This window comes from Bos indicus x Bos taurus, chromosome 7, assembly GCF_003369695.1.
Source record: "Bos indicus x Bos taurus breed Angus x Brahman F1 hybrid chromosome 7, Bos_hybrid_MaternalHap_v2.0, whole genome shotgun sequence".
Classification (NCBI taxonomy): domain Eukaryota; kingdom Metazoa; phylum Chordata; class Mammalia; order Artiodactyla; family Bovidae; genus Bos; species Bos indicus x Bos taurus.
Genome location: NC_040082.1, coordinates 95,122,573 through 95,147,038, shown reverse-complemented (window position 1 = coordinate 95,147,038; position 24,466 = coordinate 95,122,573). Strand labels below are relative to the sequence as shown.

Genomic DNA, 24,466 nt, shown 5'->3' with positions numbered 1-24,466 from the left:
AAATTGTGCTTATTTCACATGCTAGCAAGACAATGATCAAAATTCTTCAAATTAGGCTTCAGTAGTACTTGAACTGAGAATTTCCAGATGTATAAACTGGGTTTAGAAAAAGCAGAAGAACCAGAGGTCAAATTGCCTACATTCCTTGGATCATAGAGAAAACAAGGGAATTCCAGAAAAACATCTACTTTTGCTTTATTGACTATTCAAAAGCCTTTGTCAGTGTGGCTCACAACGAACTGTGGAAAATTCTTAGACATGGGAACACCAAACCGCCTTACCTGCCTCCTGAGAAATCTGTATGCAGGTCAAGAAGCAACAGTTAAAACAAGATATGGAACGACAGACTGGTTCAAAATTGGGAAAGGAGTACGACAAGGCTGTATATTGTCACCCTGCTTATTTAACTTATATGCAGAGTACATCATGTGAAATGTTGGGCTAGATGAATCACGAGTTGGAACCAAGATTGCTTGGAGAAATATCAACAACCTCAGATATACAAATTATACCACTCTAATGGCAGAAAGTAAAGAGGAATTAAAAAGCTTCTTGATGAAAGTGAAAGAGGGGGGTGAAAAAGTTGGCTTGAAATTCAACCTTAAAAAAAAAACTAAGATTATGGCATCCAGTCCCATCACTTCATGGCAAGTAGAAGGAGAAAAAGTGGAAGCAGTGACAAATTTTATTTCCCCGGGCTCCCAAATCACTGTGGATAGTGAGTGCAGCCGTGAAATTAAAAGATACTTGCTTCTTGGAAGGAAAGCTATGACATACCTAGAAAGCATATTGAAAAACAGAGATATCACTTTGCCAACAAAGGTCTGTGTGGTCAAAGCTATGGTTTTTTCAGCAGTCATGTGTGGATGTGAGAGTTGGACCATAAAGAAGCTGAGTGCCAAAGAACTGATGCTTTCGAACTATGGTGTTGGAGAAGACTCTTGAGAGTCTCTTGGACTGCAAGGAGATCAAACCAGTCCATCCTAAAGCAAATTAACCCTGAAAATTCATTGGAAAGATTGATGCTGAAGCTGAAGCTCCAATACTTTGGCCACCTGATGGGAAGAATCGACTCATTGGAAAAGATCCTGATGCTGGGAAAGATTAAAGGCAAAATGAGAAGGGGGCTGGCAGAGGATGAGATGGTTGGATAGCATCACTGACTCAATGGACATGAATTTGAACAAACTCCAGGAGATAGTGAAGGACAGGGAAGCCTGGCATGCTGAGTCCATGGGGCTGCAAAGAATCAGACATGACTTAGCGACTGAATAACATTAACAATTGTACATTTGTTTTCTATACCCATGAGTCTGTTTCTTTTATGTAAACAAGTTCATCTGTATCATTTTTTAAGATTCCACAATAAGTGATATCAGATATTTGTCTTTCTTTGTCTTAGTTCACTTAATATGATAATATCCAGGACCATCTATGTTGCTGCAAATGGTATTATTTCATTTTTTTAGTGACTGAGTAGTATTCCTTTGTATATATATACCACATTTATTTATTCATCTTTTAATGGACATTTAGGTTGCTTCCATGTCTTGGCTATTGTGAACAGCGCTGCTATGAACAATGAGGTGCAGTTATCTTTTTGAATTAGAGTTTGCTCTGGATATATGCCCAGGATTGCAGGATTACATAGGAACTCTATTTTTAATTTTTTTTAAGGACCATCCATACTGTTCTCCATAGTGGCTGTAACCAACCTACATTCCCACCATTCCTCCCACCAGGAGGGTTTATTTTTCTCCGCATCCACGCCAGTGTTTATTATTTGTAGACTTTTTGACGATGGCCATTCTGACACATGTGAGGTAATATCTCATTATAGTTTTGATTTGCATTCCTCTAAATAATTAGTGATATTGAACATCTTTCCATGTGCCTGGTGGCCATCCGTCTGTCTTCTTGGGAGAAACATCCATTTAGATCGTCTGCCCACGTTTTGATTGAGCTGCTTTTTTGATGTAGAGCTGCAGGAACGATTCGTTTCTTTTGGAAATTAATCCCTTGCTGGTAGCATCATTTGCAAATATTTTCCCCCCTGCTGTAGACTGTCTTTTCATTTTGTTTATGGTTTCCTTTGCTGTGCAAAAGCTTTTAAGTTTAACTAGGTCCCATTTGTTCATTTTTGTTTTTATTTCCATTCATCTAGGAGATGGATCCAAAAAAGTATTGCTGACATTTATGTCAGAGTGTTCTGCCTAGGTTTTCCTCTAGGAGTTTTATACTATCTGGCCTTACATTCAGGTCTTTAATTCATTGCAAGTTTATTTTTGCATATGATGTTAGACAGAACACACTTGATAGTTTATGCTAACTCAGTGACTCATGGTGGACTCCTGGATTGTTTATGCTAACTTGATGACTCAGGGTGGGTGCTGTTCGAGCCAGAAAGACCAAACACGTAATTAGATAGTTAGTCCTGGAGTCACAGGATATTAGCCTGACTTCCAAGGAGGGTAGGTGGGGACGGGGGCAGGAGACTGAGCCACTTGGGCAATGATCCGATCATGTAAGGATTCAATCAGTGATTCCTACCTAATGAAACCCCCGAAAAACTCTGAACACTGAAACCTGAGTGTGCCTTCTAGGTTGGCAATAATCTCTGTGAATATTGCGGATGGGTGTGTCTGGAGGATAAATGAATCCCTGAGGACATCAGAAACTTCTCGATGTTAATTCTCCAGTGTCATTGCCATTGTCAATGCTGGAGAAATATTTGCCATATTTTTCTATATGACCTATATGTTTTTTATTGTTGTTTATCTTAATTTCTTCACTACTGTCTTCTTTGGTGTTTGATGGATTTTTTTCCTGGTGGGCCATTTTCATTCCATATTCCCTTCAGTCTGTTGCTCACCCTTTCTGCCATCTCTTGCCCGAAAAGTCTTTTTAAAAAATATTATTTATTTATTTGGCTACACTGGGTCTTAGTTGTGGCACACAGGATCTTTGTTGCAGCATGCAGGATCTTTTTTTTTTTAAATATAAAGTATTTTAAATTATTAACACTTATTTATTTGGCTGTCAGGTCTTAGCTGCAGTGCACAGACTCTGCAGTTGTGGCCCGTGGGTTTAGTTGCTCCGTGGCATGTGGAATCATAATTCCCTAGGGATTGAATCTGCCCCCTCTGCAGTGGAAGCTGGGAGTCTTGGGATTGAACTCAAGTCCCCTGCATTGCAAGGTGGATTCTTAACCACTGAACTGCCAGGGAAGTCCCGAGATGCAGGATCTTTAGCTGTGGCACGGGAACTCCTGAGGCATGTGGGATCTAGTTCCCTGGCCAGGGATTGAACTTGGGCCCCCTCCGTTGGGCGCTCAGAAGTCTTAGCTACTGAACTACCAGGGAAGTCCCTCGATGTCTTTATAACTTTTGACAGATGCCACCGGGAAATTGCCCCAGCCCTGGCACTGCTTTGACGGGGGTGAAACAGAAGCACGCCTCTGTACTAGTCCTTGGGGGGAGCGGGACTGAGGGCAGGTCAAATGCACAACCACGTGTTTTGAGAACAAGATCCATATTGCTCCCCACTCCCCACCTGGGGGCAGCATCAGACCCACAGGTTAAGGTCTCTGGTCAACGAGAGCGCATCCCAGTCCCTTTGATACCAGTTGCCACTTCAGGTTGTCCTCTGTGCTTCTGACCGACTGGCTGTAAATCAGAGGTACCCACGACACCTCCTTGGGTTCAATTATTTTGCTAGAGCAGCTCACAGAACTCAGAGGAACATGTTACTTCCTAGATTACTGGTTTGCTACAAAGGTTATGAAAGGATCTGAATCAACAGCTGGATGAACAGATGGACAAGGCGAGGTCCTGAACACAGGAGCTTCTGAGTTGGGGATTTGGCAATCTGGAAGCTCTCGGAAACCCCATCCTTTTGGGTTTTTATGGAGGTTTCATCACATATGCAGGATGGAAGAAATCATTGGTAGATGGTGATGGATTCAAACTCCAGCACCTCTCCCTTCCCTGGAGGTTGGTGGCGGGGTTAGGAACCAAAAGTTCTATCTTTCTCATCACAGGCTTGCTTCCCTGGACAACCAGCTCCCATGCTCGGGTGCTTTCCAAAAGTCCTCATCAACATAAACTCAGGTGTGTAGAAAGGCACCGGTTACCACTGTCAAGACATCTTTATTGCTTTTACCGCCTAGGAAGTGCCGAGAGTTTTAGGAGCTCTGTGCCAGCAATGGGGATGAAGCAAATATATTGCTGTTAGTATTAGTCACAATATCACGGAACACAATTTGAATGTAGAACTGATGAGCAATACCAGAGGAACAGGATGTGAGGGTGAGAGAAAGTGAGGTGGGGAGCAAGACACTGAGACGTTTGGCTTGAACACCTGGAGGGGCGGAGCTGCTGTGGATGGACAAACAAGGCTGTTATTACTGTGTTTCAATTTAATTTTGCACTTTTTTTTTTTTTTGCCACATTGTGTGGCTTGTGGGATCCCTGTGCCTGGACCAGGGATTGAACCTGGGCTCTCGGCAGTGAAAGTGTGAAGTTCTAACCACTGGACTGCCAGGGAAATCCCTATTACTGTTTTTTAAATGTAAAGTACTACCTTAAAAATAATTAAAAATCGTTCATATTTTGGTCTTTCTTCTCATTCAGGAAACACCTCTCAAATTCTAAAGCAAAGGGTCCTATCCATGGCTCGTGCAAAACCCATGGACTAGCCCACCAGGCTCCTCTGGCCAAGGGATTCTCCAGGCAAGGATACAGGCAGGGTTGCCAGTTCCTCCTCCGGGGCATCTTCTGGACCCAGGGATTGAACATGTATGTCCTCCATTGGCAGCGAGATTCTTTACCACTGAGCCACCTGGGAAGCCCATTGGTAGCTCAGATGAATTAATTTATTTAAGGTTTGCTAAGCACCTACTACACACCAGCAACTATTAAGATTACAGACACATGGGAAAAGTCAATGAACAATTCAAAGGCCCTTGCTCTCATGGAGCTCAGATGATAGTGGGAGGGGTGGGGGAGCACATAGGACAGAGGAGACGACCGTTGGTGTAGTTAATATACTATTTAAAAATTTATTTATTAAAAAATTATTTATCTGTTTGGCTGCACTGGATCTTTGCTGCAGCATGTGGGATATAGTTTCCCTACACGGGATTGAACCCAGTCCCCCTGCATCGGGAGTGTGGAGTCTCAGTCACTGTACCACCAGGGAAGTCCCTAAATATACTACTGACACAGTGAATAAGGAAATCAGAGAGCGTGTTGGAAAGTGGTGAGTGCTATTGAGAAGTGGGGCTGAGAGCGCTAAGTGCTGACAGAGGGGCTGAAATACCCAAAAGGGTGATCGGAGATGCTGAGACTCGAGTAAGTCTAAAGGAACTGAGGGAGGGACTTCCCTGGCAGTCCAGTGGTTAAGCTGCCCTGCTTCCACTCACTGCAGGGGGTGAAGGTTCAGTCCCTGGGGACCTAAGATCCATCGTGCAGCACACAGCAGCTAAAAAAGAAAAAAAAAAATCATTAAAGGAACTGAGGGAAGAGCAAGGATTTCTGGAGAGAGATTGTTCCAGGCAGACAGACAGCAGGTGCAAAGACCCTGTGGCAAGACCATGCCCAGCAGGCTGGAGGGGTGGCGAGGAGGCCGGTGAGCCTACAGAGCATGGGCGGTGGGGACTGGTGGAGTGGAGGGCACAGGGCCTTGTGGGCCACAGTAGGGACTTCAGCTGAGGTCAGTGTAGCAACTGAGGCTAATCCTTCTAGCCTAAGTAGATCCCAGAGGCTCTGATTGCAAGAAATGCTGTCTTTTTTTTTTTTAATGGAGGATAATTTTGCTTTACAATGTTGTGTTGGCTTCTGCCATACAGCAACATGAATCAGCCGTAAGTATACATATATCCCCTTCCTCCTGAATCTTCCCCCTACCCCATTCCACTTCTCTAGGTTGCCACAGAGCACCCAGTTGAGCTCCCTGTGCCCACAGAGCAACTTCTCACTAGATATCTGTTTCACACACGGTAATGTGTTTGTTTCAACACTACTCTCTTAATTCGTCCCCGCCTCTCCTTCTCCTGCAGTGCCCGTAAGTCTGTTCTCTATGTCTGCATCTCTATTCCTGCCTTGCAAATTGGTTCATCAATGCCATTTAAGAAATGCTGTTTTTACCTTGCCCTAGTTGTGGTGCTGGAGAAGACTCTTGAGAGTCCCTTGAATAGCAAGGAGATCAAACCAGTCAGCCTTAAAGGAAATCAGTCTTGAATATTCATTGGAAAGACTGATGCTGGAGCTGAAGCTCCAATACTTTGGCCACCTGATGAGAAGAACCGACTCATTGGAAAAGACCCTGATGCTGGGAAAGATTGTGGGCAGGAACAGAAGGGGGCAACAGAGGGTGAGATGGTTGGATGGCAAATAATGCGATTTGCAGCAATACAGATGGACCTAGAGTTTGTCCCACTGAGTGAAGGAAGGCAGACAGGAGAAGTCTCTATGGCATGCCTTATACATGGAGTCTACAAAGAAATGACACAAATGAACTTATTTACAGAAAGAGACTCACAGACTTAAGGGAATGAACTTATAGTTGCAGGGGCAGGGCAAAGAATGGGGGGAAGGGATAATTAGGGAGTCTGGGATGGACATGTACACAGTGCTCTATTCAAAATGGATAACCAATAGGAACCTACTGTATAGCACATGGGACTCTGCTCTGTGCTCTGTGGTAGCCTGGGTGGGAACGGAGTCTGGGGGAGAATGGATGCATGTATATGTATGGCTGAGTCCCTTTGCTGAAACCAGACCTGAAACTATCACAGCATTGTTGATCGGCTATACTTCAATACAAAATAAAAAGTTGAAAAAAAAAAGACCTAGTGAGAAGTCCCAGGGAGAAAATCCAGAGGAACCCAAGATAGTGAAGCCCTTCCCAAGCATGGCTGACACCCCACCCTGCAATGCCTTTCCTAGGGGCCCCCTGCTGACAGCTGCTGATGCACAGGTCATGTTGGAAGGGGCCCAGCTTGGGCAGAGCAGAGATGGGCTTTGTTTCTCCAGTTCAGTGTTGGACAACCTGTTCTACCACAGGCTGGAGGATGCCACACCCCTGCATAATTTGCACTGCAGAATGAGGTCAGTGGAAGAAAGGGAGAAGATGGCGTGGGAAAGGCAAAGAGGAGGCAGATGGAGGGGGGCCAGGTGAGAGGGCCACCTGGTTCTGTCACAGCTAGGCCGGCTTTATAATGTCTCTGCCTTTTAATATGCTGTCAAGGTTGGTCATAGCTTTTCTTCCAAGGAGCAAGTGTATGTGTATGTCCTGGTGTTCACCTGTTTCTAGTCTGTTTTGGTGATTGATGGCTAATGTTATGTGTTAATTTGACTGGACTGTGGTGCCCAGTCATGTGGTCAAACGCTATCCTGGATGTTCCTGTGAGGGTGTTTTTGGATGAGATTCACATTTAAATCAATAGACTCTGAGCAAAGCAGATTGCCCTTCATAATGCAGGTGGGTCTTGCATAATCAGTTGAAGGTATGACTAGAACAAAAGACTAACTCTCCCAAGCAAAAGGGGATTCTGTTGGCAGATTGCCTTGGGGGTGGAACTGCAGCATCAGCTCTTTCTGGGTCTCCAGACTGACGACCCATCTTGTAGATGCTGGAATTGCCAGTTTCCTTAATAATCTGGGCTTCCCTGGTGGCTCAGTGGTCAAGAATCTGCCTGTCATTGCAGGAGAGGTGGGTTTCCATCCTGGGTCAGGAAGATCCCCCGGAGGAAGAAATGGAAACCCATTCCAATCTCTCCTTCCTGGGAAATCCCATGGACAGAGGAGACTGGTGGGTTACAGTCCATGGGGTTGCAAAAGAGTCAGACACGACTGAGCGTGCATGCTCCTCCTCCTTGATCACCGATCACCTTAGTCTGCTCAGGCTGCCGTACCAACATACCATAATCTAGGTGGCCTCAAAAACAGAAAAACCTTTATTTTCACAGTTCTAGATGCTGAGACCGGAGAAGGCAATGGCACCCCACTCCAGTACTCTGGAAAATCCCATGCATGGAGGAGCCTGGAAGGTTGCAGTTCATGGGGTCGCTGAGGGTCGGATATGACTGAGCAACTTCACTTTCACTTTTCACTTTCATGCATTGGAGAAGGAAATGGCAACCCACTCCAGTGTTCTTGCCTGGAGAATCCCAGGGACGGGGGAGCCTGGTGGGTTGCCGTCTATGGGGTCGCACAGAGTCGGACACGACTGAAGTGACTCAGCAGCAGCAGATGCTGAGACATCCCAAGATCAAGGTGCCAGCAAATTCAGTTTCTAGAGAGGGCTCCCCTCCTGGCTTGTAGATGGCCACCTTCTTGCTGTATGCTCACATGGCAGACTTAGAGATGGAGATGGAGGGAGAGGGGAGAGACAGAGAATAAGATTGTTCCCTTGTGTCTTCTCTTGTGTGTGTGCATGTCCAGCTGCTAAGTTGTGTCCAACTCATTGCGACTCCGTGGACTGTAGCCCACCAGGCTCCTCTGTCCATGGAATTCTCCAGGCAAGAATACTGGAATGGGTTGCTATTTGCTTCTCCAGGGGAATCTTCCTGATCCAGGAATTGAACCTCTGTCTCTTGCATCTTCTGAACTGGCAGGTAGATTCTTTACCACTGAGCCACCTGAGACAGACAGAAAGAATAAGACTGTTGTCTGGTGTCTGCTCTTATAAGCACACTAATCTTATCATATCAGAGCCCCACCCTCATAACCTCATTTAACCTTAATCATCTCCTTCTAGGCCCTCCTCCAAATATAGTCACAGTAGGAGTAACAGCTTCAACATGTGAATTTTGGGGGACACAATTCAGTCCACATCAAATCTCTTTCCATCCATGTACACATCCTATTGGCTCTGTTTCTCTGGGAAACCTCGACTACAGAGGTGAGATGAGATCTTCTAAATAAACCAACCCAAGCTCTCTCAGTCACAGACCACTGAGCCCAGGTGATGCTGGCCACTAGGGTTCCCCTTCTCTCTCTGGCTCTGTGTGCCACCTGCAGGCAGCTGACTCCTGCCCCATCGCTAGCCTGCATTTTCTTTTGCTCCCATCACTGGCAGCAGTGGTTAAGGGCATGGCTACCAGAGTCCATCTACCTGGCTGTGACCAGGCCAGCCTGTAAGGACAGCGTTGACCCTGGGTAGATTATTAACCTTTTCTCTGCCTCAGTTCCCACTATAATGTGGGGGCAATGGTAGGAGATGCAGCGAGGGTCATGTACATATATGGATATGCATGTATAGGTTTTAGATGAACAGACTTTAGTTTTCAAAGATTTATTTGGCTGTGTCAGGTCTTAGCTACGTCATGTGGGATCCTTCACTGTGGTGCACTGACTCTCAAGTTGTGGCGTGCGGGCTCAGTAGTTGGGGCGCACACACCAGGGATCAAACTCACATCCCCTGCACTGCAAGGGGGATTCTCAACCACTGGACCACCAGGGAAGTCCCCAGACTTTATTTTTTAGAGCAGTTTTAGGTTGACAAAAAATTGAGCAAATGGTATACAGTTCCCATATAGCGCCTCTCCCCATCAACCATCTATCCCATAGTTTCCAGGTTCCCTTATTAACATCTTGCATTAATGTGAGATACTTGCTACAACTGAAATTGGTTACAACTGAATCAATATGGATACATTACTACTGGCTGAAGTCCATGGTTCACATTAGGGTTCACACGTATTATTGCATATTCCATTTTTAAAAAATAGGCTTTAATTTTTAGGGCAGTTTTAGGTTCACAGCTAAACTAAGCAGAAAGTACAGAAAGAACAGTACAAGTTCCTTAGAGCCCCTGCCCCCCTCACATGCACAGCCGCCCCCACTGTCAACAGCCCCCACCAGAGTGGTACATTCGCTGCAACTGCTATACCTGCCTTGACACATCACCATCACCCACAGTTTGTATTAGGGAAAACCCTGTGTTGCACATTTTAGGGGTTTGGGCAAATGACATGTATCCATCACTGACTGTATCATATAGCATGGTCTCACTACCTCTCTTTCACCCCCAACCCCAGGGGGAGGGTCTCCTTTTATGTTCTCCAGTTTTGCCTCTTCCAGAATTGCCAGAGAATTAGAATCACATGGTATATAGCCATTACAGACTGGCTTCTTTCACTCAGAAATACGCAATTAAGGTTCCTCCATGTCTTTTCCCCCCTATTTTTTTGGCCATGCTGCGAGGCATGCAGAATCTTAGTTCCCAGACCAGGGATCGAAACCATGCCCCCTGCAGTGGAAGTACGGTTGTGGGAATTGGGCTGCCTGGTCTGATCTTGTTTCTCTGTAGTGCTAACATTCCATTGTCTGGATTTATCACGGTTTGTTTATCCATTCATTTATCAAGGGGCATCTTGGCTGCCTTCAAATTTTGGCAATTGTGAATAAAGCAGCTAGAAACACTTGTGTGCAGGTTTCTGTGTGGACCTAAGTTTTTAATACATTTGGGTAAATACCTTGGAGCAGAATTGTGAGATGATAAGAGGATATTTAGTTTTTCCTTTTATTATTTTGTCTTTGGTTGTGCTGGGTCTTAGTTGCTGCATGGGCTTTTTCTAGTTGCAGCAGGTGGGGCCTATTCTCTAATTGTGGTGTGTGGGCCTTTCATTGCGGCGGCTTCTGTTGAGGAGCACGGGCTCTAGGGTTTGCAGGCTTCAGAAGTTGTGGCACTCAGGCTTAGTTGCTCTGCAGCATGTAGAATCTTCCCAGACCAGGGATCGATCCCGTGTACCCTGCATTGGCAAGAGGATTCATAACCACTTGTGCTCCAGGCAAGTCCAAGGATATGTTTGGTTTTGTAGGAAATTGCCATATGGTCTTCCAATGTGGTGGTACCAACTTGCATTTCCACTACATTTAAATTTACAGATTCCCGGCTTAGAATAGCAGCTGGCACCCAGGAAATACTATGCAAGTGTTAGCTGTTGTTGCTCATATTAATTTCTGGTCCCTCAACGGCAGCTTGGCTTGCTAAGCTCATCCTTTCAACACCTTTGAAAAAGGATTCCCTCTTGTGTCTCTATTTTTCCCAGCAGAGGAAGGGTGTCTAACCTGTCTGGGGTGGGGATGGAAGCTAAATCTAAGCCAAGTCTTCCTGTAAGATGCCAGGGAGGGAGGCAGAGAGATGGCATTCAAGCTGGGGTTGTTCAGTCACTGAGTTGTGTCTGACCCTTTGTGACCCCATGGACTGCAGCACACCAGGCTTCCCTGTCCTTCACCATCTCCCGGAGTTTGCTCAAACTCATGTTCATTGAGTTGATGATGTCACCCAACCATCTCATCCTCTGTCACCCCCTTCTCCTCCTGCCCTTAGAGACTAGAACAGGACAAAAGGGGACCTGCATTAGGTGTGCAAGGCTGCATTCCCAAGCAGGTAGAGGAAGATCTGCAGTGGGGAGTGGGGTGGGCAGGAGAGGACAGAGCCTTGTGGGCCTGCTACTTCACAAAGCCTATTTCTGAGCCATTCAGGGTTTATTTAAAGTAAGCAGGTGCGGACTTCCCTGGTGGTCCAGTGGTTAAGAATCCACCTTCCAATGCAGGGGACATGCTTACAATGCCAGTTTTCAGGCCCTGCACCAGGTCCGCTGACCAGATGCTCTGTGGGTGGGGACCCCCTGCCTGATCAAGAAGATCCTGATAGACACACTAGTAGTGTGTTCTCTAGTACACGTTTACATCTAGAGTTTAAAAATATGGTCACGTGGAATTAATCACGTGGCTACACTAGTCGTAAATCACTCACCAGACTCACCCTTGCCTTTCCCATTGGTAGGCAGGTGGGTAAGTTTCTGAGTCTGTGGATACTTGCCACTGAAATGATTGCTCCCTCACCTGTTCACAGACGGTACCGATGCCAAGGCTCACCTGGGGCACTTTCTTTTTTTGGCTGCACTGAAAGACTTGCAAAATCTTAGTTCCCTGACTAGGGATTGAACTCGTGCCCTCAGCAGTGAAAGCGTGGCGTCCTAACCACTGGACCACTAGGGAATGTTCATTCCTTGGGCACTTTTTAATTTATTTATCTTTGACTGGGCGAGGGCTTTGTTGCTGCGTGCGGGTTTTCTCTAGTTGTGGTGCACGGGCTTCTCATTGCAGTGGCTTCTCTTGTGGCTCATGGGCTCTAGAGTGCACAGGCTTAGTTGTCCTGAGGCATGTGGGATCGTCCCAGACCAGGGATTGAATCTGTGTGCCCTGCACTGGCAGGCAGATGCTTAACCACTGGACCACCAGGGAAGCCCCCTGGACATGTTCTATGAAAAAAATTTCTAGAGCTCCACCAGATAGGGTCTCAGAACTTAAGAAAATTTTCCAGGCTTGTGTTTTGAACTAATCTCCCCTTGGCGATTCCCCACACAGGTTAATGTTTCTTTGTCTGTTTCTTTAGAACAGAAACCTCCATGGGGGCAGAGGAGTTGCACAGTACCTGAAAATAAATTAAGCAATGGATTTAATCACTTTTATTGAACTGTCTCCTAAACAAAAATCACTTACATTGAACTCCTTCCCAGCTGGCCCAGTGGTGAAGAAACTGCCTGCCGATGCAGGAGATGCAAGAGACTTGGGTTCAATATCTGGGTCGGGAAGATGTTCTAGAGAAGGAAATGGCAACCCAGTCCAGTATTTTTGCCTGAAAGATTCCACGGACAGAGGAGCATGGGGAGCTACAGTCCATAGGGTCACAAAGAGTCAGATACGACTGAGCATGCATGCACATACAAACACCTCCACCAAGACTGTAGCTGCCAGAAGGCAAGACCGCTTTCCTTTTGTTTTTTAAAATTTATTTGGCTGCGCCAGGTCTTAGTTGCAGCATGTGGGATCTAGTTCTCTGACCAGGGATTGAACCTGGGCCTCCTGCATTGGGAGCTCAGAGTCCTAACCACTGGACCACCAGGGAAGTCCCCTCCTTCAAATTTTCTTCCAGCAACTAAGGTATGATTACGGCAGAGAAGGGACCCAAAATATTACAAGATGTATCTTCTTCAACTTGCTCATCTGTTCATTTGCCCAGATTTGCAGAAGTACCAGAAGTCAGACGAAGGTAAATAAGTGGATGTGATACACAGTTCGTGGCATTAAGCTGAGGGCAGAGAGTTCTGCAGACTGCTAAATATTGTGCATTGTTTCTCCAGATGTTGACAGAGGGTGATGCCATTAGAGTCAGGCTGTCCCCTCTTACTGACTGCATTGGGAAGGAGGGGAAGCGGCAATTACTGAGTGCACTGACCAGATCTCACAGCGGATCCTGTTGACTCTGCAGGGTAAATACTCAGGAAGGCCACAGAGGGTGTAATTACACACACACTCACACAAGAGCAGGAGATACCAAACAACCCAAACAAATATGGCAGGCCATGAGGTCTTTTTTTTCCTTTACATTTTTCAAGCAACAACAAAATAATTTCTTTTGCTCAGTTCACTGCATAACAATTTCTACCCAATCCATTACACAAGAATCTTTTTAAAAATTAATTTTTATTGGATTATAGTTGATTTACAATGTTGTGTTAGTTTCAAGTATATAATGAAGTTTCAATTATACATATACATAGATCCACTCTTTTTTAATTCTTTTCCCATATAGGTCATTATAGAGTAGTATAGAATTCCCTGTGCTATACAGTAGTCTCTTATTAGTTACCTATCTTATAGTACTGGGGATATGTCAATTCCAATCTCCTAATTTATCCTTTCCCTCCCCTTTAACGCTTGGTAATCATAAGTGTGTTTTCTACATCTGTGACTATGTATGGATGGAGCCTGTTTTCCTCGTAAATGTTATCCTAAGCTTCTCCCTTCCTCCTCTGGATAGAAGGTTCAACACATCTGAGAAAATGCAAGTGATCTGCAGCTTTGCTTCATTTGTCATTTAGTCCCTAAGTCGCTTCAGTCATGTCTGATTCTTTGTGACCCCATGGACAGTAGCCCACCAGGCTCCTCTGTCCATGGAATTCTCCAGGCATGAATACTGAAGTGGGTTTCCATTTCCTTCTCCAGAGGATCTTCCTGACCAACCCAGGGATCAAACCTGCGTCTCCTGCATTAGGGGCAGATTCTTTACCGCTGAGCCAGCAGGGAAGCCCCCTAAATAAGACATACCTATAAAACACTTATAAAACTATGAAAAATGTGGGTAGTTTCCACCTGTAGTTGCAGAAAGTGACATAGTTTGCCGCAAGTGTAACACAATATTCTTGATCATCTGCTGAGCTGATTTAAAACGGGCTTCCAGCTGAAAGAAATCTATTGCCCTGGGTTTGTAATTTGGAAGGATGGCTTCTTGTTTTCTGCACAGCACATCTCATTGCTTGATTTGGGGAAACAGTTTTCTTGTGATGCCCATTTTTCAGGGCAATAGGTCATGTTTGAGGAATAAATATATATTTGGTTAATAAATTAGCAGTTTTATGCCTAAGTAAGATCTGAAGAGGTACTCAAAAAAGTATTTCCTAAAGGAAATCAACCCTGGATAGTCACTGGAAGGACTGATGCTGAAGCTGAAGTTTCAATACTTTGGCCATCTGATGCAAACAGCTGACTCATTGGAAAAGACCTTGATGCTGGGAAAGATTGAGGGCAGGAAAAGAAGGGGGCGACAGAGGATGAGATGGTTAGATAGCATCATCAACTCGACATGAATCTTAGCAAACTCTGGGAGATAGTCAAGGATAGGGAAGCCTGGTGTGTTGCAGCCCATGATGTTGCAGAGTCAGACACGACTGAGCAATGAATAACAGCAGCATCCACTTTACTGTGGCAACTGAAGAGTATGCATTTCACATTGTCACCCACTGGATGTGGGTGAGCATGTTATTTCAAGACCTTGATTTGAGTCAAAAGAGATTAGTCCATTTTCTCTGTAATGGTTCATCTTGTGTATCTGTTTGGCTGGGTCATGACACCCAGCCATTTGGTTAAACACCAGTTCCTATGTTGCTGTGGAGACTTTTATCAAAATGGGATTCATGTTTAAATCGGAGTCACGATGTTGAGTCAAACCGTGGACTCTCCATCGTGTGGATGGGCCTCATCCAATCATATATAAGGCAAAAACTGAGGATTCCCAGAGAGGAAGGTCTCAAGACTGTGGCACAGAAATCTTGCCCGAGTTTCTAGCCTGCTGCCCTGTGGGATTCAAGCTCAAACACTGCAGCATCCTCTCTTCCCTGAATTCCCAGCCTCTGGCCTGCCCTACAGATCAAACTTCAGACTTGCCAGATCCTACAAGCCCTGGATGCTGGGAAAGATTGAAGGTCAAATGAGAAGGGGACGGCAGAGGCTGAGATGGTTGGAAGGCATTATCGACTCAATGGACATGAGTTTGAGCAAACTCTGTTAGACAGTGAAGGACAGGGAAGCCTGCTGTGCTGCATTCCATGGAGTCACAAGGAGTCAGACATGACTGAGCCACTGATCAACAACAGTCATGTGAGCCAGTTCCTTAAAATAAACATCTTTCTCATTAATCTATATACATATATATTAATACATACATGTGTGTGTGTTCTCTTTCTCTCCATATGCATATATACTTCATTTCTCCAGTGCAACAGAATCAATAGGATGTATGTGTGTGTGTGTGTATCTGGGATTTTCCAGGCGGTTCAAGTGGTAAAGAACTCACCTGCCAGTGCAGGAGATGCAGGTTTGATTCCTGGGTCGGGAAGATCCCCTGGAGAAGGAAATGACAATCCACTCCAGTATTTTTGCCTGGAGAATCCCATGCACAGAGGAGCCTGGCGAGCTACAGTCCATGGGGTCGCAGAGTCAGACATGACTGAGTGACTAAGCATGTGTGAATGTGTATGTATATCCAACATCCTATTGATTCTGTGTCTCTAGAGAACTCTGACACATCCTCTGAGCTACATGGGAAGCTCCTACCTAATAGGGCCACAGATACGAGGGTGTAGATGTGAATGTAGACTCTAAGACTCCTAAGACCAACTGGGAATTGTATTTTTGCCATGTGGGGAGTGATGCTGCAAACATCTGGATTGCTACACTCCTCTTTGCATCCTTGCAGAGCACAGCTTCCTCATGCCCCTATCTGGCCCTGTTCTGCCCACTGGGGAAGGCAGGAGGGGCAGCTATCATTGTAACAGGCAGCATATGGGGAAAGTGGACACAGGAGATGAGGGGTGGAGCCTAAAGCTCTGACTTCACTCTAGGCATCTCCCTAGTGGCATTTGAGATGTCATGGGTGTACTACTGAGGCCTCAACAAGCATCTCATAAACTCTGATTTTGTGTGAGAGGCAGCATGGGCCACTGGAGAGTGCTTCTTCAGCCTCTTTTCCACGCACCAGTCACTAGGCACTGTGCTAGGTGCTGGAGACAGACAGAAAGCTTACGTTCCAGCGTGCAGGATGAGTACAATGGAGAGAAATCACCTGGGGATGTAGGAGGTCGCATCTGTAACATTACAGAGATTCTCTGGGAGACACAGCCATGCAGGGGTCAGAAGCACATGTGCAAAGGCCCTGAGGCAGGAATGTGCCAGGTTTGAAGAATATTAAGAATTGTCCACGAAGCCCTGCCCTCCCCGGCTACTGCAGACCTCCCCCCACAGAGCCACAAGAGCTGTCCTCTGTTCCCACGCTCCTTTCCCTCTTCAGGGTCTTTGTACATCCTGTTTCCTCCGCTGAGTGCCCTCCTCCTTTGGGTCTTGGCATATGGAGAGTCTGACCTGACTTCTCAACCCCAGGAAGACCCCATATTATCAACCCCCGGGGCTTTTCTTCCAATGCATTTAGATTTTTCCTATCAAGTATTATTAGTGTGATCGGTGTGGGAGATCGTTAGCTGAACTCATGGACTGTCTGCTCTAAGGGCCAGAACCCTGCCTGCTCAGTACATCACCACACGACTAAGACCAGCTCGGCGTTTTTGGGTTTTTTGGCTGGGTCAGGTCTTAGTTGCAGCATGCGGGATCTTTAGTTGCAGGGCACGGAATCTCTAGTTGTGGCTCTTGTGCTCTGCAGCATGTGGGATCTTATTTGCCCAACCAGGGATCAAACCTGCCTGCATCCCCTGCATTGCAAGGCGGATTTTTTTTTTAATTTATTTTTAATTGGATAATTGCTTTACAATGTTGTATTATTTTTTGTGCAAGGCAGATTCTTAACCACTTGACCACCAAGGAAGTCTCCTGCTCAGCATTTAAGATGTTGAAGGCACTTTAGAAATATTGCTTGAATGAATGAGACAAGCCAAAGTCCAGACCCCACCTGCCCATTACCTGTCCATTATCCAACGTCACAAGCTAAGTCACCGAGAGCTTCTCCATGGCCTGTTTTCATGGATTCCTCATAACCAACCCTGTGGAGATGAGTGCTGTCACTGTTTTGACTTTACAGGTGAAGAGACGTGTGGATGCCTCCAGTAAACTTGCCTGGCATCCCCCAGGTACTAAGGAGAGTCAGGTTTTCAATGCAGGTCTTTTTGGCTTCAGGCCAAGGTATTAGCTGCTGCTCTATGTTCTAAGGGCCTCACCTTGGGCTTGGAAAGGCCCAAAGAGCTGATGATACACACTCCATAGAAGCTAATATATATTCAATTAAAAAAATATATTTTAAGGTATCTAGTGTGTGGCAGAGGGTGGCACCACACTAGATATTCGGTATTCACTAGGGACTAAAATTGACAACACTGTGCCATTCAAATCGAGGTTAGGGAGAGAGATATTAAAGGGGTTACCCAAGAAATGTGAAAGGAAGGAAAAGGAGGTGGTGATCAAACAGGAGGCAAGGCCAGGGGAGGTGATGAGTCAGCTGAGACCTGAAAAATGAGGAAGAGCAGGCCTGAGAGAAGCAGGGGTAGGGAGTCACAGGCTGTGGGACTTGGTCCTGGGGACCGTTTGTCCAGTTGTGGGGCTAGAAACAACGTATACAGACTCAGAGATACTCTCAAAATTTAAGAGATGAAGCCTCCTACAGTCTCCGGGCCTTCACACTCGCAACAACGCTCTCTCTCTCTCACTGCTTTTATGTCTTGACTCAAATGTCTTAGCAGCGAGGCTTTCCCTAGCTGCCCCATTTAAAACTTCCCCGACCCTTCAGGTGTCCATTTCAACATAGTGTATTTTACTGAAGAGTTTTCTTGCCTCGCGCCTGCCTCTCCCACTAAAATGAGCGCCACAGAGGCTGAGATTTCTCTTCGGTACTACAGCACCTCAGTCTGCGGCAGGTCAATAGATATCTGCTAAACTAATAGCCCTAGGTAAGTTTTGCGGAAAAGGTAGCCACGGTCTTTGCCCCCCAGGCTTTGCCGAACGGGCACCGCCATCATCGGAACATCGACATGCACTTGGCCCAGGGGCCGGCTCTGCTCATCCCCGGCCCAGCCTGTCCGCCTCCTGCCTTCATGCACGACCTTGGAAGCCTCACTTCTGAGTCTCAGGGATCCTCGGCCACGCTTTCCCCACAGACCTCTCCACCACCCATCCCATCCCATCCCCCAACCTCCCCCTGCCGCCTCCACCACAGCCGCAGTACCGCCTGCTCTGCGCATGCTCGGCGGCGTTGAGACGCGCGGCGTGCGAGGACGGAGAGCACCGCGCGCAGGCGCATGACCGTCCCACACGGAGTTGGGAGGCGCGTCGGGCGCTATAGCTCTCTCTGGCCCCACCCACCTCTCCCAGACAACCCCGGCTAGACGCGCACGCGCGCTAGGAGCGGAAGGGCGGGCGGGCACGCGCACGAGGACGGGCCAGCAGCGGAAGCGAGAGAGGGAGTTCGTGGTGGGGGGAGGGGAGGTGGCGAGTGCGCGCGCAGCGGGGGCGCGGGCAGCGTGGGGGGGCGGCTGAGGCAGGCGGGCGCGCGCGCGAGGCTTACCCTCGCTCGGCGGCTGCGGCGGCTGCTTCTTTGTTTCGTGAGAAGAAGCGAGACGCCCATTCTGCCCCCGGCCCCGCGTGGAGGGGCGGGGGCGGCGCCGGGAAGGCGACGGCGCCGGCGACTCCCGGTAAGGAACGCGGGTCGCGGGGGGAGCGCGGCGCGGGGCTTGGGAGGACGGTTTGAATGGAGCCGGGCCGCCAAGGGGGGAGGGGGCCGCCGGCGCCCGGAGCGGGGCCGGGGTACGGCGGCGCCCGAGGGTCAAGAAGCCTGGCCGGCACCGCGCGCGCGGGGAAGGCCACAGGCAGCGAGGCCTCGGCGACTACAGTATCCGCGGGACGGCGGGGTGGGGGCCCGGGCCGCGTGGAGGCCGCGCGCCCCTCGCGCGCGCTCTCGCCAGGGTCGCCGGACAAAGCGCGTCGCCCCGTCGGCGGTCCAGTAGCCCACATCCCGGTGTCCGCCGGGGCTGCAACAATAGCCAGGCGTCCGGGCTTTTCTGGTTACGTTCTAACGGGTCCGACTCGAATGTTGGGTTTTGGCGAGACTGCAGTCGGAGCTCAATAGAAAAACCCTAGGTGTGTCCAGCGTCGCCCGGACACGAACATTAGCAGCCCCCCTGGGTTAGCCGAAGTGAATTTTTATTTTTAAAAAAGTCACGTCGTTTTAGATTTTCAAGGAAAGGTAAAGAACTCTGCTAACCCCTCGAAAGTAGTGACTTGAGAACGTTTGCCCTGAAGCCGGGGGTCGGCAGCAGTGGGGAAGGACGGAGAGAACTGTTTGCTGTTGAAAGCATTGTTTTAGTTTTGCATCCTTCCCCCTTTCTGCCAATCGATTCTCCAGATTAAGGTTTTTATTTAAAACGCAAATCTTTCAGCAGAAGGTGTTTTGTGAAGGTCTTGAAGACACTAGTCTTGATATTTTTTCCCCCTAGTGAATCATTGGGGAAAGTAGGGAATAAGCAGTGAGAGAGCCACTTCCTAGGAATTTGGAACAAGTTTTCACTTTTAAATGACAGGCCTGATTCGAGTTTGACTCCTGGCTGTTGCTGGTCACTTCTCTGTGTGACAGGAGGCAAATAGCTTAATCTTTAGGAACCTTTCAGTGTCCTCATATGTGAAATGAGAATAACGGCACGAATGGAGCTGGTGAAAACCTGTAAAATGGTTCCTGTCAAGAGGGAAACACTATTGTTGTGTAGTCCAGTCTCTTCCATTCTTGTTCAACACATACTTGTTGAGCCCAGCTGGGTGTTTGGTAGTTGGAGGTTGGGTGCCCAGAGCAGCCTGTTCAGTCTTGTAGGGGAACAGGTGGTAAATGTGGGAACAACTGGAGGCCTGTCATATGTGAGGAGCACAGCAGATGGGTGCGAGTAGTGGAACCAGAGATCAGGGTAGTTGCATGGAAGAGGGGGCCTTACTCAGGGTTAGGGAGGGCCCCCAGCTTGTGTTGGACCACTCGGGACCAGTCATTTCTCCCGTCTGCTGCTTTTGCACATGGTCATCTTGATCCTTTCTTGTGTTAGGAGTTCCTCCCGTTTATAATTACACATCTTTTCTCCAAGGGCCATCAGAGCTGTGTCTGTGTAATCTCCTTTAGTGTACCCTGGCCCAGAGTGTAGTAGGCCTTTAGCGAACATTTGTGGATGAAGGAGGAGGGTACTCTTGAGGATTGAGTAACCTTGTGTGTGAAGTGCTTGGCCCAGGACTTGAGGGCCAGTTGCAGACAATAAATATTAGTTGCTGGTGCTGTGTTTTGCTTTGTTTTTAAATTTTTTTCTAAAGCTTTCCAGGCCATTTTCCCCAAACCTCGTTCCCTCAACAGTGAGGGTGTGGGGTGGTGGTTAATAGGAGGTGGTGTTGTGGAGTGCTGGTTCTGGAATTGGACCTCCTGGATTCACAGTCAGCTCTAAATTCTAGTTTGACCTCAAGCAAGACACTTACCAGTAGGTCCCCCAACTTGAAAAACAGATAGGACAGTGGTGCCAGCTCAAAGAATTGTTGTGAGGGTTGAAAAGATAGTATGGGAAGTGGTTTAACACTGTAGAGTCTGGCATGTAATGAGCTCTCAATTTTTCAGAGGTGGTTTTGTTTATATGTATGTATTTGTAAATTAACTGTTCAGAAAACTGAAAACATAAGAGTCATCCTGTATCCCAGAAACCCCAGGTTTGATGTGCTGGTTATATACATTTTCCTAATTTTCTTGAAACTCAGTACATATACGATTATGAAAATAATAAGTGTTCCTCCTCATGCCACTTGAAATCATTTGTGCCCAACCCTTCAGGGGGGCTTCCAGGTGGCACAGTGGTAAAGAATCCCCCTGCCAATGCAAGAGACATAGGAGACATGGATTTGGGACCTGGAGGAGGGCTTGGCAACCCACTCCAGTATTCTTGCTTGGAGAATCCCATTGACTGAGGAGCCTGGTGGGCTATAGTCCATGGGGTCGCAGAGTCGGACACGATTGAGCACACACACCAGCTGTTCAGGAGATGTTGATTTTGCAGGGTTTTTTTGTCGGGGTGTTCATCGTGGGGTGACCTCATCAGAGCTTTGGTGCAGGGCAGTGCAGTGGTCTCCAGACTTTCTGTTAGTGAAAAGCACTCCAACATAAACACATATTTATTTTTTTTAAACACATATTTTATTTATACCCCTTTGCCTCTCTTGTGGGTCCTCAAAACATTGGGAGGTAACTGTAGACCAGCTTCCGGTCTTCACTGTTTATCAGATGTGGGAGAGGGGGAGGGACTCGGTGTGTTGGGTGAATATCCCTTGAGAACGTTTTGCCAGTGAAGAAACTGAGGTCCAGGCATATTTCACCAGGGCGCCTCGGATTGAACATACAAGTCTGACTCCTGGGTTGGCCAGTTTCCCTCTTGGTACCTCCAAGAAATGGGGTAAGTCCTCAGACATGACGATTGATTTTGGCCTGGGTCATCAGGGCTGCCGTGGCTCAGGGCATTCACATTGACCCTAAACAGAGCACAATGTCCGTGGCGCCCCCCTGGAGTTGTGCAGGAAGTGGCCCACCCATGCATTCCCCATTCACATAGGGAACAGGCACGCACCTGCTATGAACCTGGTGCTGCTGGGGGCTGGGGGTTCGGCCAAGAACAGGCAGACAAGGGCTCTGTCCTCATTCACTCATATCCATCTCCTTATGTGCAAAGAGGGCTGGTCCAGTAATAGTACCCAACTTGGACAATTGTTGCAAGGACTGAACTACAGCAAAATGATGGATGACCGATGTTAAGCGCTTAGGAAAGTGCCTGACACACAGGAGTAGACAGTTTGGCGCTGTTGTTATTTATTAGGATCCCAACAATATCCTAGCGGGTTAAGATACAGAATAGATTTGTGCCCCATTGCAGTAGTTCCATATGTTTTCAAAGTGGTAGGAAAGGAATTGGTGCCTCCGTTCTGTCCTTAATAATTTAAAAATGCTGTGCTTTGCAGTTTCACCATACGGCACTGGAAAGAGGGAAGTGTGTTAGGTGGCTTGGATTTTGAAAAACGTAAAATGTTCGTTTTCCCTTTCACATATCTCCTCGTAACTGGATTGGAACACTGGAGAATCAAAGTTTAAAAAAAAAAAATAAAAAGAATGAGCAAAACCTCTAAAAGGGAAGTAACAGCGCTCGAATATTAGGGAGGGGAGAGGTCTGAGGGTGAATCTATGAGAACTGAGTTGAGATCATGTGAGCTCTTATCTTCCAGGTGTCATCCCTAAGAAGCAGAAAGCTCTTCAGTGTGATCAGTGATATCTTCATGTTTGCTCTTGTGTGCTTAGTCATCAGTCGTGTCCAACTCTTTGTGACCCCCATAGACTACGGTCCGCCAGGCGCCTCTGTCCATGGAATTTCCCAGGCAAGAATACTGGAGTGGGTTGCCATTTCCTACTCCAGGGGATCTTTCCGACCCAGGGATCAAACCCCCATCTCCTGCGTCTCCTGAATTGCAGGCAGATTCTTTCCTTGCTGAGCCATGGGGGAAGTTTTTCAGGATATGGATTTGATGGGCATGAGAAAGTGGGCCTCTGCTCATCTTCCTGAGTGGGAAGGGGCCTGGAGCTGCCTCCAGGCGTAGCTGGGTTTCTTGGGGGATTCCGTTTCCCACAGCAGAGGGAAGGGAAGAGTTGTAGTCAGTTCCCCTCAGGGAATGGGCATTGTTGTCCTGGCCTCTTCCTGGAAGCCAAGACTGGTTTCCAGAGCTTGGTTTTGGGGCTCCGTTACTTTGCCTAAGGGCCGTGTATTCATTTTTGTGTGTGGACACTTGTAACCCGGGAGTAGTCTTGAGTTTTGCTCACTGTGAAGTCTGCCAGCTCCTGGAGTGTGATAAAGAGGAAAGGCTTTCCCAGTGAGGACCTGCTGTAAGGCCCGGGGGATTGTACTCAACATTTTGGCATAGCCTGTAGGGGAAAAGAATCTGAAAAGGCTTATGTACAAATATCACTGAGTTGTACACCTGAAGCTAACACATGGTAAATCAACTAGACTGCAATTAAAAAAAGAGAGGATGGGCTTTAAAATGGCTCCCTGGGGTGGGGTAAGTTCTCCTTTCACTGGCAAGTCGCGCCTCGCTGGTTCAGGAAGCAGGTGGCCGTGTGGCAGTTGCTGCCTCACCTGGTACCGTGCGAGACGGGAGGGGGCAGGGTTGCCCCAAAAGCCTCAGGATAGTTGGAGGGAGGGTGTCTCTTGTGCCCATGGCTACACTGATGCGCAGGGGGCTCCTCCGTGCGCCCTGGGAGCCGCTTCTGGCCCTGGTGAACTCCGCGCCTCCTCAGAACAGCCCTGGAGGCTCTTGCCTCGGGGGTGCTCCCTCTGCTGCACTTTGTGCTCCTCGGGACTCTCCTCCTGTGTTTTCTGTTCCTCAGCCGGCATCGGTGCTCAGGCACCAGACTTAGACAGGCTTGAGGCAGGCAGGATTCTCTTCCAACGTGACTTTGGGCAAACAGCCTCTTGGAGCATAAACCCCCTGTTTCACCCCAACTGGGTGTGAGTTGAGGCCAAAATGCAGCCTCTCTGGGCTTTGTTAAGCCTGGTTCCAGGGCTGGTTGCCCCCAGGGAAGGGACACTTTCTGTATTTCTTTTTTTTGATAATTCTATTTATTTATTTATGGCTGTGCTGAGTCTTCATTGCTTCTCAGTCTTATTTTCCAGTTGTAATAAGCAGGGGTGACTCTTGCGTTGCATTGCACGGACTTCTCAGTGCCATGGCTTCCCTTGTTGCGGAGCACAGGCTTTAGGTGTGTGGGCTTAAGTAGTTGCAGCTCCTGGGCTCTAGCGCACTGGCTCAGTGGTCGTGGTGCACAGGCTTAGTTCCTCTGGCATGTGGGATCTTCCCGGACTAGGGATGGAACCCATGTCTCCTGCGTTGGCAGGTGGATTCTTGGGCCACCAGGAAAGCCCCCTGTATTTCAGATGGCATGGCATGTGCCAGCTGAGGCCCCTCTGGTCACTTTGGTCATCCCTGTCTCCTCTTATTCTCTCACTCTCACATCCATTCCATCTGCCGGTTCAGAAAAATCCTCTAAAACCATCATCAGACCATGTCGCTGCCTGACCTGCGGTATACCAGTGGTTTCCCATTGCACCTTGGGTGGACTT

At 47.6% G+C, this 24,466-nt stretch overlaps 1 long non-coding RNA gene across 1 annotated transcript in view; it reads right to left on the bottom strand.

Annotated features, from left to right (window-relative positions):
* Positions 1 to 21,209, bottom strand: part of LOC113895900 — a 37,847-nt gene extending 16,638 nt beyond the window's left edge. The window contains exons 1-2 of the long non-coding RNA XR_003511947.1: positions 18,859 to 21,209; positions 17,265 to 17,344 (exon numbers count right to left, since the gene is read on the bottom strand). This is a non-coding gene — a long non-coding RNA (uncharacterized LOC113895900). The remainder of the gene's footprint in view (positions 1 to 17,264; positions 17,345 to 18,858) is intronic.
* Positions 21,210 to 24,466: the final 3,257 nt, after the last annotated feature.